The sequence below is a fragment of the Lepisosteus platostomus genome, chromosome 27, assembly GCF_059453375.1.
Source record: "Lepisosteus platostomus isolate fLepPlt1 chromosome 27, fLepPlt1.hap1, whole genome shotgun sequence".
NCBI lineage: Eukaryota > Metazoa > Chordata > Actinopteri > Semionotiformes > Lepisosteidae > Lepisosteus > Lepisosteus platostomus.
Window position 1 is genome coordinate 1128561 of NC_142637.1, and position 16371 is coordinate 1144931.

The window sequence follows — 16371 nt, forward strand, 5'->3', positions numbered from 1 at the left end:
AGGGCAAGGCATTTTTTTGGATGAAGGACAGAACTAGAGGTGGTGTTAGATACAGGGTTTGGGTTAGGGTTAAGGTCATTGTACATGTAAATACTTATGTTTCTATAAGGACTTCTAGTAAATATTTCTAAAGTGTTATTAATGCCCTTAAGAACCATATTTACCCTCTATGAAGGTGATATATTATTGTCTCCTGTTGAGATCCAATTTCCCTACATAAGGGTTCAGAAAGTAAATGAAGGTTTGGGTTAGATCCTCACTGTCATTTGTGAGTAACAGAGTCTCGTGATGAGACTACTGGTTTTTAGTCTCATGGTTACACACCTGGTTAGTAGGAGAAGGTTCAAGTTTTTAAGGTGAGTCATCTAGGAGTAGGGAAAAACCTAGACAGAAAAGACTGTTGAGAGCAGGGGAAGGTCTCGATGACAAGCTGCCTCCGCCATTGCGGTGTTGGTCTGCTGGTAAGGTGAAAAAGACGATAGAGCGAGTTTGGCCTAACAGTAACAAAAGAGCTGAGGGAAGGTTCCACCGCTACTAATTTGTCAGGTACAGTCTGAGAAGGAGAACAAGTTTCAGGTAGAAGAAGTTAAATCCAACAACGCTGGTCTGGGCTCAGCCTAATTCCCAGTAAGAAACACACAGTTAATGTATGCACTAGCCAATGAGGGGCATCTTTCAGTACCAGAATTTTACTGGAATAAAAACTGGAATGTAAACTCTATAAAAGAACAGTTGGGTGATGATCCATAACAAAGGAGGCTCACAGGGGGCACGTGTGCCTTCTTTTTCTTTAAAAGCAGAAGTTAAGATCAGTTGTGCTTCAGTTTAGTGTAATGGCATTGACAGAACATCAAGCACACATTGTGAACCACAATGTGAAACATTTGCACAATGAAGCTGCTTAACCTTTTAACATTTCCAAAAGCTGTGGTTTTATTATAACATACAGTTCCCCTGTTTTTGCAATCTGTGTCAGTCTGTATTTCTAAATCTTAAATTTATGGAGATATCTTTTAGTAGGGTGCACTGGACTAAAAACGTCTCTATAACAACACGCACTTCTAACTATAACTGCAATGTTATTTGTACTGAAATCAGTGCATAAAAATGCTTAACTACATGTCATATATTTCAGGTGGCTTTTCATTTGATACTGGTGTAAAGAACATTGAATACTGTAAGTCTATAAGCTGAAGTTTCCTGAAAGCACTGTAATGGGGTAATAGTACTGCATATCAGCATTAACAGTACATTTCTAAAAAAATCAAGAATGATAAATTGAAATTATTGAATTCACAGAACCATTCTTTGTTCCAACAGTACATTTTGTTAACACCCCAGCATCATTAAATCCACTGTACAATCTCAGTGCAAGGTGAAATAGGAATAGATTTAACAAAATCAATTCTCGAAGCAGACAGATTTGACTGTAACAAGATTCTAGTAGATAATTTTCCCTGGTGTTTCCAGGGAAATGAGCAGAGTAGATCAGTACACCACAGGCTGGCTCTTCTGCTTTCATTTCACTCATGGACTTTTCTGAATGTGTCCCCATGGTGGGATGTGTTCATTGCTCAACACCTGTTTGTAACTGAAAAGCCGTAAAATATCCCTCACACTCCCTTAATTACCAAGATAGAAGCCTCCAGATGTTCAAAACCTTCATTGTTGGACTGAAATGCTGCCAAGCAGCTCTAATGAGGGAGTTAACTGTGTTAGCACCACCACGCCTTGACAGGTTTTTGAGAACAGGAACATTAATTCAAGTTACCATTTTATGAAAACAGAGAGGCTACCTAACATACAGTATGTGTCTAAATGGCCTCAAGCACGGTACATATTTTAAGTTTTTAGGGAAGCATACTGGTAATTAATGCTGGTAATATTGTTTATTGTTCTTTAAGTGAAGTTTTAACTCCTGTTTAGCAAACTAAATAAGAAGTAAAATGACTGTGTCGAAAAAGTATGAAGTAAAAAGTTAACATCTTTACCAGAGTGGCACATCGGGCAAGAGCTTATCTTGGCTTCTCTAGTGCTAAGCAAGGATCTTGTTTGCCTACAGAGAATCATACAGTACATGACCACAAGAAGAATATTAACTCCACACAGGCTAACAGCCCCAGATTTGAACCCAGGGCCCAGATGCAGTAAGACAGCTATGCTAACCACTGTGCCTTCATGCCACCCAATAATAATGCAGATGTTAAATCTCCAAAAAGTTTGCCCATTTTAAACTGCCTCAGAATGAGTTTGGTCACAACTGGCAGATTTCATCCGTGGGTTTTCTTGAGGGACGCCAGGAAGTCAGCTTTAACAATATCGTTGGGCAGTTTGTTGCATGTATTAACAGCTGACGATATACAGAAGTTTCTCCAGGATCCATCATGTATACGCCCACACATAACATCTTCTTGAGTCCATGGGTTCTACTTTCATTCTTAATGACATATACAAGCAATAAAAAAGCCTAACAGCACCTACTGTATTTGGGATTTATATTATCATCTTAGGTATATTTATTGCCAATTTAAACTGATATTGTAAAAGAAAACTGCAGATTTCCCATGTATTTACAGAAGTGCAAATAAAATGTGTATTTTCTAACAGCTTTAATAAGGAAGGCAGCTTTATTAAATTGTCTTTTGTGTTGATCAGATTTGTTCTTAAAAATCTAATATTGACTCTGACAGCCCAGTACCAAATTGCATGGTTTACTGGTAACTTTAAGACATCTATTTTTAATTTAATCTTGATAAATACCATTTTCTGTAAATTAAGTGCATGTGATGTGACTGACTAGAATTAATCAAAATAAATAAAGATAAAGTAAATAAAAGACTATTTTGGAACTGAGATGAACACCGGGTCAATACACTCCACCCTAAGTTGAACGGACACTAGGGCATTACAGTACAGAGCGTTTTAAGCTAAATGGATCTTTCCTAGAAAAGGGAGAAAGACAGAACCCAGATGCCCTCTGCTGTAAAACACAGATTTCAAGCCTAGTCTTGTGCCTCTGACTAAGAAGCTTTTAGTGTGTTGCAAACTGGTTAAAATAGGAATTAAATGAAGTATAATGGTGTGTTACCAATCCTGCCTCACAGCTCTGGGTTCCTGGGTCTTGTCTGCATGTCCATGTTCCCCCTCTGCTATTGTCAGGTATTCCAGTTTCCTCCTACCCTGCGAAGCCAAGCAGGTCGGATGTGATTGGGCACTAACAATTGAGCCCTTTAGAGAAATGTCATCCACGGGGGAAATTGTCCCACTTCTGTTTCTAAAGAAATAGAATCAAATGAGATTGGTGGTCTGAAGGGTCTCCTCTTATTGGTGTCTTTGTTGGGGTTTCTGCAAATGCAGTATTTTTCTTGAAATTAAGCACCTTTCAAGTTTTTATTTATTGGTCGTTGACTTCTGATACTCTTGATGATCCCCAACAGTATTTTCAGGGACACTAACTCAGAATTAAGGGTAGTGTTTGTCTCTCATGGTTGCTTGGTAGTATGGTATGATATACTATGACAAAGCCAGTCAATATTACTGGAGCTCAGATGGGGTACTAGAGGAAAGTGGAATGGATACAGAAGAGAAGAGGCCATGCAACACATCTTTCTCATTTGGTTACCAATAGCTTTTTGATCCAAGACATTCATCAATTGCTCCAGATCCTGGCCACCTTTTGTGAAAATGATACCTACAGTACTCCACTGTTTTCAGTTCTAAATGCACTCTTTTTTAGTTTCCCTTATGTCACTAGTAGTGCTGAAACTGCATTGTGTAGAGACTTTACTAACTCAGGAGAGTGTATTAACATCCTTACAGGGACTGACACCCACTCCCCCTCCTCCCTTTGCCCATTAAAAGTCCAGCTTCTTTGTGCTTAGCAATGAAATAAGCCTTGCTCACCTTCAAAACCCCTTGTTAACTAACAAGTGAAATAAAAACACACAGCGCAGTCATGTGCAAGCGCCTACACATCAGCCTGTTACTGTATCTCAATGCTACTTCACAGGATCATAATCTTTACTAAGGGAATTTTACACAGTAGGTGAATCTTTTTTTTCCCTTTTTTATGTAGGGAATTGCTATTGATTTCATTTCTGTTTCTCAAACAACCAAAGTGATGGAAAGTGCATGATGCCTCTCTCACTGTCAAATCTTGCCAAATCCAGGAAGCCCTGGCCAACTGCAAAACTACAACAGCTCCAGTGGTGCTCAGTCAGCTGTGTGGTCTGTCCCTTGTGAAATCCTGGGATACTGATTAACTAACGGCCCTGCATTGACTTTGGTCTTTGAAATAAACAATGTATTTATCTAGTGCCTTTCACAAAGTATTGCGACCAAAATCCCATTGTGGTTATGTTTCTGAAGCTGACATTGTATCACTTACTCTTTGCGACTCTTGTTCATGCAGCTCAGGGCAAGACCTGAGATTTTGCTGAAAAAAATCTCCCAAGGCACCCAGAAATACAAGTTTGTAAACCACCCACTAATAGGAAACATCATTACAGGGAGTTAAGAGGGAAACCTTTTCCTATCAAGCCATGAGCTCTTCTCCAAGCTCTACTTCCAGAGCTGTCTGCTTGTGTATTCTTCTGCTATAGTTCAGTGTTCACTAGAGCCTAGGATGACAGAATTAAATTAAATGGACCTGAATGTGCCTCCACTTGTAAAAAATCTAAAAATGCTAGTCTGCAGTTACTTCCTCTTCAAACACATAAATGCACAGAAACAAACCAAAAATTAATCATCTGCAACAACGATTTCCATCAATTTTCGAACATTCAGTTAAAGCCTTTCTTACATCCATCAAATGAGGAAAGATGTTTTTTTCTAAACATTTGAGATGTGAGGGTCATCTCCCCAGTGTGTTGATCAAATCAAAAATAGCATTTGCACTCTCCTGCAAGATTGTAGAGGCATTTTTCCATCAGTTTCACGTGAATTGCAACAGCTTTTGTTACAGTTCGTCTCCTGGGTAAACCGCGGACAGAGGAGAAATTGCCTGGTGCCTTTTGAGTTTCGGCCGCCTGAGCAAAGCAAACAGAACTGTGCCAGAGCTGTTCATCTGAAACTGCTCCTACACAGACCTCCCTTGGTCACAGTGTGTTATTACATATTTGATTACATGCTCAGCTCTGAAATCCTGTAGCCCTCGCACGCCTTGATGCCAAGATGGGGCATTGGAGAGTTGCCAGGCAAGGCTGCTGTACTTACAAAAATCCATATTGACTTTGTACAGCTGAGCTCTACAGCTCTGTGGAACCCGTACAAATAAATTCTGCAGGTAAATATGCAAAGCAAGAAAATATTTCATTCAGTAAGCATGTTCTGCAGTTAGCTCTCCCTCAGAGACTCCTTTTCCTTGTGTAGTCAGTTAAGCTCTAAACTTCTAAAAGACAACCAATCCAAATGTATTGGAGTTCACATATTTATTCAGTTATCAACTAAGTACAGTAATTCAATAACTGATAGTTACTATTTGTTGCTTTATTTCAGAATTATTGAGCATGATATATGGCTCAGTGGCACTGTGGTTTAGATTATTCAGTGTATATATATATTAAAAGTCATTTTTATTTTGAAGGAAAATGTCCATATTTTCCCCTTTTTCTTTGCTGAAAAATTTGAAATATCACTAAATGGCTATTAAGACAGACTGGGCTTTTTTATGAAGATGGGATGTTTACAGTATGTTATACTGTAGGTATACTTTTATGTTTTTCTATAAACAATAAAATTACCAGGAAAAGTGACACTGATCTCTGATACTGTTCTAGGCTTAAATTACAACACACACTCACTTAATAAACTTCGTTGCCAGGTCAGAAATTTTCCACGGTTCAGAGTAGCAGAAATATAGAGCACACAATGAAAATTCAGTCTTTGGTTCTTTCCATGCTACTTTGTCTGTAAATTCCACTTTGAATTATGCAGCTCCAGTAAACTACATCTAAAGTGCTTCACATGGTTAACCCTCAATATACATTGAGAAATATTAAATCACAACAAATGCTATTGGTTCCAATATACATTTATTGCATTTTAAATGCTCTCAGTATAGTTATAGTTCTTCTGTATTTACTTCACCAGATTTCCATCTGTTTGCAAGTGCAAATCACAACTTTTGCTTTCTACTTTCTCAGTACCGGGTGTAGATTAGTATAGCCAATCAGGGGAAGCAAAAATAAATATTGATTCCACATATTAACAGGGGAAGGTCCAAGACAATTAAGATAAAGTTTTTAGTTATGCTAAAGTTATGGCAAAATCTTATGTGAGATCCAAAGTATGTCAGATCCCATCTGAAAGCAAGCAATTTTAGATCTGATTTGTGTATTTCCTTATGGAAATGAGTGCTGACTTGCAGTGGCTTCTTATACCAGCATCAGATGATCTATCTTCCAAAAGTGCTGAGACCTGAGAAACTCAACAGCAAGGCCACATTGATGCCTTACAAGTATGTGTTAGGGTATACTACATGGAAAAATATTTTTATTTACCTTCTATCCTTAAAATGGAACAACAATAAATGCATTTGGCTTTCTTAAGTCATTCTTTTCAACAATTCGATGTCTACTTACTGTAAGTCAGAATATGTTATTTTCTTGAGTTCCTTCTAAATCTGGTAGGATATGGGAAAGTACAAATACAAACAGTGCATCTCAGCAATGGTTAGAGTCTAAATGTAAAAGAAAGAGGAGGGACAGATGCACGTACTGCATGATATGTCAGGTGAGCCACGTGTCAAGGACATTGCTGGCCTGAGATCCAACTCTGCCATGTCAGCATTCTTGGCAGGAGATCCATTGGGAGGGACAACAAAGTTGCCATCTGTGCTCTGACAAGTTTAGAGAGGGACAAATGTCTAGGCTGATTCTCCTCACCCCAACATTGCATCCTTCATATGGGATTGAGATGACTTAGGCTTAGATGCATTTTCTTCAAAGATCTTTTTCACACATTTCAATATAATACATATAACCTTTAACTTACCTGTGAGTTCCTAGTGTTTGTTGTAATATCCCAAATTGATTTGCCAGTCTGGAGCATAATTGGGAATGGCTAGCAAATATGTCAATTTACTTATTTTGCAAACTGCTGAGTGGCTCCAGAGTGGAACCTGCAGATTCTGGTAAGGTAAACAGTTTAAAAAGAGCAGTATTACTCAAATACGATTTACAGTGCACAATGAGCAATAAACCATATAGTTATTTAGCTTAATACGACAGTGTTATTATTAAAGACCTTACTGCTATCCCTTTTCCTTGGAAAATGTATATTATTGCTCAGTTTAATGTCTCTTGAAACAGACAAGACAGGGGACCACGTTTCCCACCTGTTGCATTACTGGGTTGTTGATTTGGAATCTCTAGATCCGAGGAAAAAATGGCACCTACTGTTCCACTCACTCCTTTCAGAAACAATAGCCAGGCTTTCCTTTTCAGATTATGCTTCAAAGTGACTAGTTGCTTTTTACAAATACAGAAAAGTATAGAAAGAGAAATTTCAGAAAGGACTTCAGCTGCTGTCAGCACCCCTGTAAGATTCTGTCTTTGAGGAGAAGTCACAGAACACGCTTACTTTCAACTACCTTTAACTCTGAGTTCTTTCGGAAACCTCTGGCTCCCAGCTCACCCATTGAGATTTAATGTCACGGAAATAAAATGCATCTTCTCATCAGCCCAGGAGGAAGGTGCAGTCCAGATGGCAGCCCCCCTACCACCACCCCCCTCCTCCACTTCCCCCTTCTCAAACAGCAGTGCACAGCTGATTAAATCCTGCTTGTTGTAATTAAGGCCGACACAATTAGCTGTCAGATGAGCAGTCATCCGTTTTCTGTTGCAATATCTCTGAACGCTCGCCTTGCCAGCAAAGATTGTCACTTTCGGAGAAGATTTTCATTACTTACTTTGGCTGCTGCATTGCACTTGTAAGATAGAAATTGAAGCAGGTCTTCAAGTATGGGAAACTCAGAAAGACGTTTGAATGGCACAAAGAATAACAATAGCAATTAACCACAGAGACACGGTGGAGCTGTAAATGTCACAGCAAGGGACACATTTTAATCTGTCATAAATACCAGCTCACCGTAGTACTTATTAAATTATTTTGTTATGAGGTTGCAGGTCCACACCAGATCATAGAGTATAAAAACCCCTGGAATCAGTTATAAGCATTCACTTGTTCCTGTTGAGTAAATTTGCCTTGAGTTTTATTAACTTCCTGCCACTTCTGTAACTTAAAAACTTGTAACCAAAACAGAGTATCTATATAAAATTTGAGTGATCAAGAAATGATCCTTTTGCGCTGTGAACTTTATAAAAACATTTGGTAGCCACTAGCTTGTACATCCAATTTCAAAGTGTACAGTGTGAGTATACAGTATAATAATAATTATAATAATTGCTTACACTTATATAGCGCTTTTCTGGACACTCCACTCAAAGCGCTTTACAGGTAATGGGGACTCCCCTCCACCACCACCAATGTGCAGCATCCACCTGGATGATGCGACGGCAGCCATAGTGCGCCAGAACGCTCACCACACATCAGCTATCAGTGGGGAGGAGAGCAGAGTAATGTAGCCAATTCATAGAGGGGGATTATTAGGAGGCCATGATTAGTAAGGGCCAATTGGAAATTTGGCCAGGACACCGGGGTACACCCCTACTCTTTTCGAGAAGAGCCCTGGGATTTTTAATGACCACAGAGAGTCAGGACCTCGGTTTTACGTCTCATCCGAAGGACGGCGCCTGTTTACAGTATAGTGTCTCCATCACTATACTGGGGCATTAGGACCCACATGGACCACAGGGTGAGCGCCCCCTGCTGGCCCCACTAACACCTCTTCCAGCAGCAACCTTAGTTTTTAGTATGAAGTTAGCTGGAGCTATCTTAACAGACAATGGCTCAAAAGTGGGACTACACCCTGTATTGTCCATCAGAGTGGGCTCACACAGGGTCAATTAAGAGACATCAATGAATTGTCTTTGAAAGGTGGGAAGCAACCAGTGCGTTTGGAAAAGTCTCACAAACATGGAGAAAGCATGCAAATTCCATTTGAACAGTGTACCACAAACCCACAATCCAAGATCTGTGAAGCAATCTGCACAAAATAAAATACACTCACAATACTCTTAGTCATATTACAGCAATTACCTAGTTTTCTCTTTCCTGTCATGCCTTTAGATTAAGAGTTCCATATAAATGCTCCAACAGGGTATCTTAGTCTCATAGAACAGGTTGAAAATACCAGGCGTTGGTATTACCTGGTCTCAAGTCAATCTTTTTTCAAAATCTTAAGAGCCGATTTTGTCCAAAAAGCTATTTGACACTATAGAAGACAATAGCTTTTGAAAATGTCAAATTAGTTTTATTATTAAGCTCTGAATCTATACAATGCCAACTGAATTTAAATGTAAAAAGTGTGAATTATCCTGTGTTTCGCTTGATAAAATCTCAGATATAGCACTTGCTTTCAGCAGGAGAGAGACGGGTGGGTGGAGAAGACGAGTGATTACAAAGTAAGATGAGGCCATCCCAGCTGGCACTCACTGGAGCTCAGCAGGTGTGGGCCTGGCCAGTACCTGGATGAGAGACTTTTGGTTGCTGCTGGACGTGGTGTTAGTGAGGCCAGTAGGGGGCACTCACCCTGCCATCTGTGGATGTCCTAATGCCCCAGGACTATACTATAAAAAAAGCACCATCCTTCAGATGAGACATACTGTAAAACTGAGGTCCTGACTTTCTGTGATTTTTTAAAAATCCAAGGGTGTTTCTCGAAAAAAAGCATTGGGATTTTACCCTGGTGCCCTGAGCAAGATAGCTGATGTGTGGTGAGGGTACTGGTGCCCATTGGAGGGGAGACCTGTAAAGTGGTTTGAGTGGAGTGTCCAGAGAAGCATTATATAAGCATAAAGAGTTATTATTATAGCATTGCTATTATCTTATTTAATTATATAAAAATAAAGTTGTTTCAGACTAACTGACCACGATGGGCTGCCCCTTTGTGTGAAGAATCACTTCCTATTTTTAATCCTATTATCTTCCTCTACATCTTTTATTTTTCCTTGGTTCCCACTTGTCCCTGAACTGGCACATTGTGTTGACTTGTCAATACCAGAGTGTAAACAAGTTTAACACAATGCAGGACTTGTCAACAGGAGAGAACCAATCTCTAGCAGGAATTTTATGCTCAGCAGTGGCCAGGATATTTTCCAGGCAACCTCTGCTGTCCTATTTTTTGTTTCTCTGAAAACTCTAAATCTATTGTCACTGCAAAAATCATTTTATTGGAAGGATATAATGTGAAGCAAACAGGTCTGGGGAGAAATGCTAAATACTGTCTTTCTGCAGTTTTCCAATTGCAAACAAAGCAAAACAATCAGGACCTAAACAAGTTCTGGGTTTGACTCTTTATTCAAAATTATAAAACCTTTAACAATATTTAACAATGGCAGAAGCAGCAATATCCTCCTGGCTGTCAGGCAGGAAAGCTTCATTAAGAGGAGCACCTAAAAATCCAAAGATGTTAGACCAGTGTCAGGCCCTCCTTGACACAACATATAAAAGGAGCATTTTTTTCCTGTCCTGAATTATTGCATAACTGGTCAATGTTGCAGGTTTCATTCGTGTGCATTTTAGAGATGCCAGCTTAAGAGGTAAGCCTTGGGAACCTGCCACTCTCTTCTCTCCCCTGTACCCATTCTCCATGAATGACATCCTTACTAATATATTGTAACACGCATGGAAGAAGGGGGGTAAGGGAAACTTCTAAAAGGCTGTGTCAACCTTGATTAATGTCATAGCTTTCTGCTACCTTGTATACAGTACTTCTGCATCAGCTGGCACACAAGAGACTACATGCACGCACCCTCTGACACAGAGAGCCAGGCCATTTGCTCATTTTCAAACTGCTTGTCCACAACATAACACAGACCACAGAGGACTCATGCAGATCCCAGTTATAAAACTGTAAGTCTACAGTAAAAAAACAGTCAACATGCAAAACAGGAAGTGTGTCAAATTACAGTATGTTTCTGAAAATAAGGCCTGAATTTCCAGTTCTTTAGTTATTCTACTAGAAATGCAGTACCACATTTTTCATGATTTGACAGTAGGATGAAATTAAAATCTACACATGAAAGGTTAAAGAAGGCCAGGCATTTAATCTGATAATGATCTGTCAAAGGGGAAGTGGAATCATTTCATTGCAGTAGTTGTTCACATTTTGTGCGACACTGTCCCTTACAAACAGAAGAATATACTCAAAGGGAAGAATATACTAAAGCCGCCACGTGGGACTGAGTAAATATTAGCCTAGTTATGTTTTTCCTACTGGTTGCAAAAGATTCCACACATTATTTGATGCAGAATCATAAGGAACAGGCCAGGTACTGACACTGGGTGATATTCTTGTAATGTCCTGTTCATCCCAGAACACTTTGCGAAAATTGCCTTGGAGGACTTATGGCCTCCAGGATTGCTTGGAGTCATATATAAGAAATAAGGTCCAAAGACTTTAACTTTAACGAAGTCTAACTTTAACTTTCTTGAAATAAGCAAGAGTATCATCTTTGGCTATATGGCTGTGTAGCACATTTTAGACACCCACATACCTTTATGTAAAATAACCTAAAGTAAATCTGTATTTAGTTTTAAACTAGCCTCCCCATAGTTTTTATTAGATGGGGTGGAGGAAGGATTGACTTGATGTTATCCTTCCCAAACTTCAGTTAATAACTTCCTTGTAATAGAAGAAATACTTTTTGTTCTCTAGCTAATTTCAACACACTTTTTATGGATAGCATTAAAAATTGCAGTTGATTCTGTGTTGAAGGTAAAGTGGTTAGCACTGCTGCCTCTCAATGCTGGAGCCTTGGTTTCAGTTTATGGGGTCCTATCTGCCTACAGCCTGTATACAGTATGGTTTTGAACAGAATTATTAACTTTCTAAGTCTCAATAAAAAATTAAATTACGAATGGAATTATGGGAAAATCCGTTTTTGCCTGTACTAGTGATTATTCTTGAAGACACTGTCATTTTTTCATTATTCTACATCGACCCTTCTATTTGGCAAAGACTCAATAGCCAGCAAATATAATCTACTGTACTTGTTATCTTTATTTGCAATATTTCCAAAGTTATTACTCAAATATTGTTACATAAAATGTTGTATTTAAATTACAGTGCTTCCCTATGAATAAGTCTGATACATTTTCCTATGATTTAAAAAAGTTTAATTGCCTGTGTTATTCTGCCTCAGTTGACGAGAAAGCACAGCTCGCAGGTGATGAGCAGCTACACTAATATATTTCATGCGGCAAGGAACCAACTTATTTCCATGAGGTTACACACAATTCATTTCGGAAGTTGCCTTGTATCTGACAAGTTTTGAGAAAGACACAGGCACTCCTGATGAAAGATTTTTTTTTTTGAGCCCTTTGCCCATTTTTTGCTGACTGGACCATCCATATCAAGTGCTGTTCAGCAGAAAACTTGCAGTCCTGAGGAATGATTTACACCTGTCGTATATACAGCAAAAGTTTTTCAAATGTTTTTATATAATATATATACTGTATAAACTCAATTTCATTTTTGTGTACCTTAGTGCTGCAGAGTCATTTCAGACTTGTGTATGGTTTGCTGAAAACAAATTACTTTTAAAGGAATGCATCAAAGCAGTTATAATAAAGAAACACATGGGACTCTCCAGTGGCTCACCAAGAAAACATACTTATTTGGTGGACAATGGCCTAAGAGTCAGTACTTCAAGCTTGGTGTCACGACTCATACCTTCTCTCGTAAGCATCCTGGCATTCCCACGTGTACTAGATTCAACACACACTCATCCAGGAACTAATTATCCAACCACGTCTCTCACGGCTAACCTACGCTAACTATTGGGAAGTCTTCCAGAGCTTTCTCTTGTGCACGCTACTATTCTCGACCTGACTCCTTTGACTACCCAACCTGGTTCTCCTATTTTTGACTTCGCTCTTGCCTAATGACTTGGATTTGGAATATTGGATTTACTTTTGCTCATACTGCCTTCCTCACGGCTTCACAAAGGGTCCAACAACTCACCCCTTTCAGAAACCCTGACATTGGTATTGTCATTGGGCAGCAGCTACCTGGTACCCAAGCTGTATTGTTTTCCTCTGTTGACAGCAGACTAGGCCCACTGTTAAATGTTTGATATGACCAAAGTCATGACCAAGTCAATGACCAAAGAGACTGATATCACTTTCACATACAAATACTTGTTTTTCCTGGTCTTTCCACTTTCTCCCTCTCTCTGGTTGAGTGTTCAACACAATGTGACAAGGGCCTTAACATATGTTCATTATTTCATCTCTCTCCTTTCCCAAATCATCCTTATTGTTGTCCTTGTACCAGCCCCACCCTTAAGGTGTGAGTGCATACTGACAGTTTGCACTGGGCCTGGGCTCTGTGTTCTCAAATCCTCATGCCTTCCCCTAATGCTGGTGTCCAGGTGGTGTGGTGTTGGCCCTAAACTCTTCCTCCCTCCTCCCAGACAATTTTACAGCCATGGCCTCTTAAATGATTATAAAATCATTATACAATTGATAATGAAATCTTTAGAGGGTAGTAGATTTGGACTGGACATCCCATAAGGCTCGCATCATGTCTTCAGAAACATTTATTTTCATATGATTTGGAATGGATTAGCTACAAGTAGGTCCCAAGTGTAATACATTGAGATGATGTGTGCCTGATAGCCAAAAAGAAAAAGAAAGATGATACAGATGGTTTGCAGCTGTGACGAAGGCCTAGTGAACTCCCTTGTCACATGACTTCTACTGAGATCAATCACAAACTTTTATTTCCTTACTTGTCCTAAACCTGTACAGGTCACTTTCTATGTACTTTGGTGTAAATTACTGTAATGCTTTAATCTATGTATCGGTTATGTGTCAGTCTTACCTGTTGTGAATCCACAGTCCTTTCCATGTCCATATCTGTTTGTTCCAACATATTGTGTCAGGGTTAAAGAGCTCATCAATGGATTAAAAGGAGGCTTCCTGTCCATTAATTGGAGCCATGGGTGGAACTTAGAGTATTTAACCTGGAATTCATGGTGTAGCAAGTCCGTCTGAATTTATTCTTTATCTGACTCTTGCATATTGTATCTTGTCTGTGTGATAAATACAACCAGTTGTTTACTAAATATTTACTAACTACTAGTGTGAACCTTGAAAACTGCAGTTTACTCTTTTGGGTCTTTTTTCTTCCTTGTTGTTAATAGTTCACTTAAAATAAAACTAAAACCTTTTTACACAATCCTGTTTTTTGTTAGTGTTTGATTTGATTTTTGTGTACTTTCAGGTGGTTTGGACACACGAGCAATACATTTTCAATCCCGCTTGAACAAAAAACTAGGGTAAAAAATGTTTTCATTTGGCTGTGGGGGTGACAGACAGAGCTTTGGGAGGGTGAATTGGGGTATTGTAAAGAATGTTAGCTTTGTTCCAATTTCCTTTGTTACCCTCTAGATCATTATGATCATTATGAGATTGATGTACACAGAGACAGATGTTTTATCTCAGCTTGAATGTCTGGTTTGGACATATCAATCTGAATATGGAATATGTTCAATCTGAATCTTATTAATAGTTAGACAGCATGCACTTAATTGTAATGGGTGAACTGGCAACAGAGGTAACTTGATGCATTTCTGAAGGTGATTACATTGGTTTTGTTTCTATGTGTTATATGAACTGGATGTTAGTGAATAGAAACTTGGTCAAGAGGCTGAGGCTGATGTGTTTTGAACTGTATTGTTGTACTTGCATATTGGGTGGGAGCTACTGAAATGTAATTCATACTTTTTAGCTGCATAGTCTGAATTATTCACCATCAGAAAAGATACTGATTTTAGAAGATACTGATACTGACATTTTCTACTAATCAATTCCATTATCTTTCAGAGTTTTATCGGATCATCAAAAGACAGTTTTCCATTGAATGCGCATTCAGCCTCTAAATGGAAGCTTGCTAAGAGCTGGACTGAATATTGAGATGTATAAAAGGTTAGGTAGTGATCAATCCTCCTATGGATTTTATTTAATCCTCAAATATTCAATATTCAATGGTGATATATAATTTTTTAAAACAAAAACAGGCAAAATAGCCATATAAGACTGAACACTAATAATGAAAGTCCTTACCCTGAAAACTGTACTTATTCAGAGTGTGCTTCTAAGGCTATTGGGCAAGCAATAAACAAAAGTACATTTTTCTTGAAAACCACTTTAGCTGTCTCATTTTCTTCTGGTATTTCAATCATAAACCAAAAAACTGTCATAGGTATTATTTTTAGTGCTTTGAAACACTCACCTTGAGAAACCTTTGTATAACATAAAAAGGTTATTGTTAAATTGAATGAAATTGATTTCAGTGGTGCATTCAAGCTCTTTGAGTAGTTGATCATAGCCCCTTTCAATAATATGACCTGTAGTTTAACTAACAAGAAGATAAAAAAGAACATTGGTCTCTGTTCTAGGAAATGCTATAGGTATCCTACTGCCCCAGACTGTCTTCTATCAGTTTAAAACTTTTGTTTTTCATTTGAAAATGTTAATCCTCCACTCAGGATTTTGCAGGATCAGTACCCTTTATGTAAAGTTTTAAATATGTGTGGAGACCTTGAAACCATTTTATAATTGTATTTGTAACCATTTATTGTATTGTAACAAAGAAATTAATTGGCTAGATGTGAGATTCACTTGAATACGATTCCCAGGGATGAGAATGACTTATTTAGCCCTGGCTTTCAAAGGTCCATATATGTTCATTTATATGTACTGTAAAATTGTTCCATGTAAAGGTCCTAAAACAAACACCTATTGTACTATACTAATTATATCACCAAATGGAGCATTCAGCACCTATCTCTCCATTCAGTTTTCTATCCTTTAACATGTCAGTCCAATTACATACAATACTTCGAATGTGTGTAATTTAAGAATTATTCTTTTATGAGAACGTTTATCAAAAGTCTGAAAATCTACATACACCAAGTCATATGATCCATCACAATCATTGCATGTTCAAAGAACTCTAACAAGTCAGTTAAACAAGATGCTACTTTTCTAAATCTACAGAGACCATCCCATAATATCTCATTGCAATATCTAATTTAGTTCTAATCATCATCTCTATAAACTATTGTGCACAAGAGAAAGAAATGTTTATAGCCAATTGGTTTATTTTTGTTTACTATTTTATGGATGGGCACTACATTTGCAATTTTCCAGTCAGTTGCTATTATCCCTGTTTTGATGACTGACAATCTATGCATTGTTTCTTGAATTACAACTGGTAGAATATTAGCAGGCCCTTCTGTT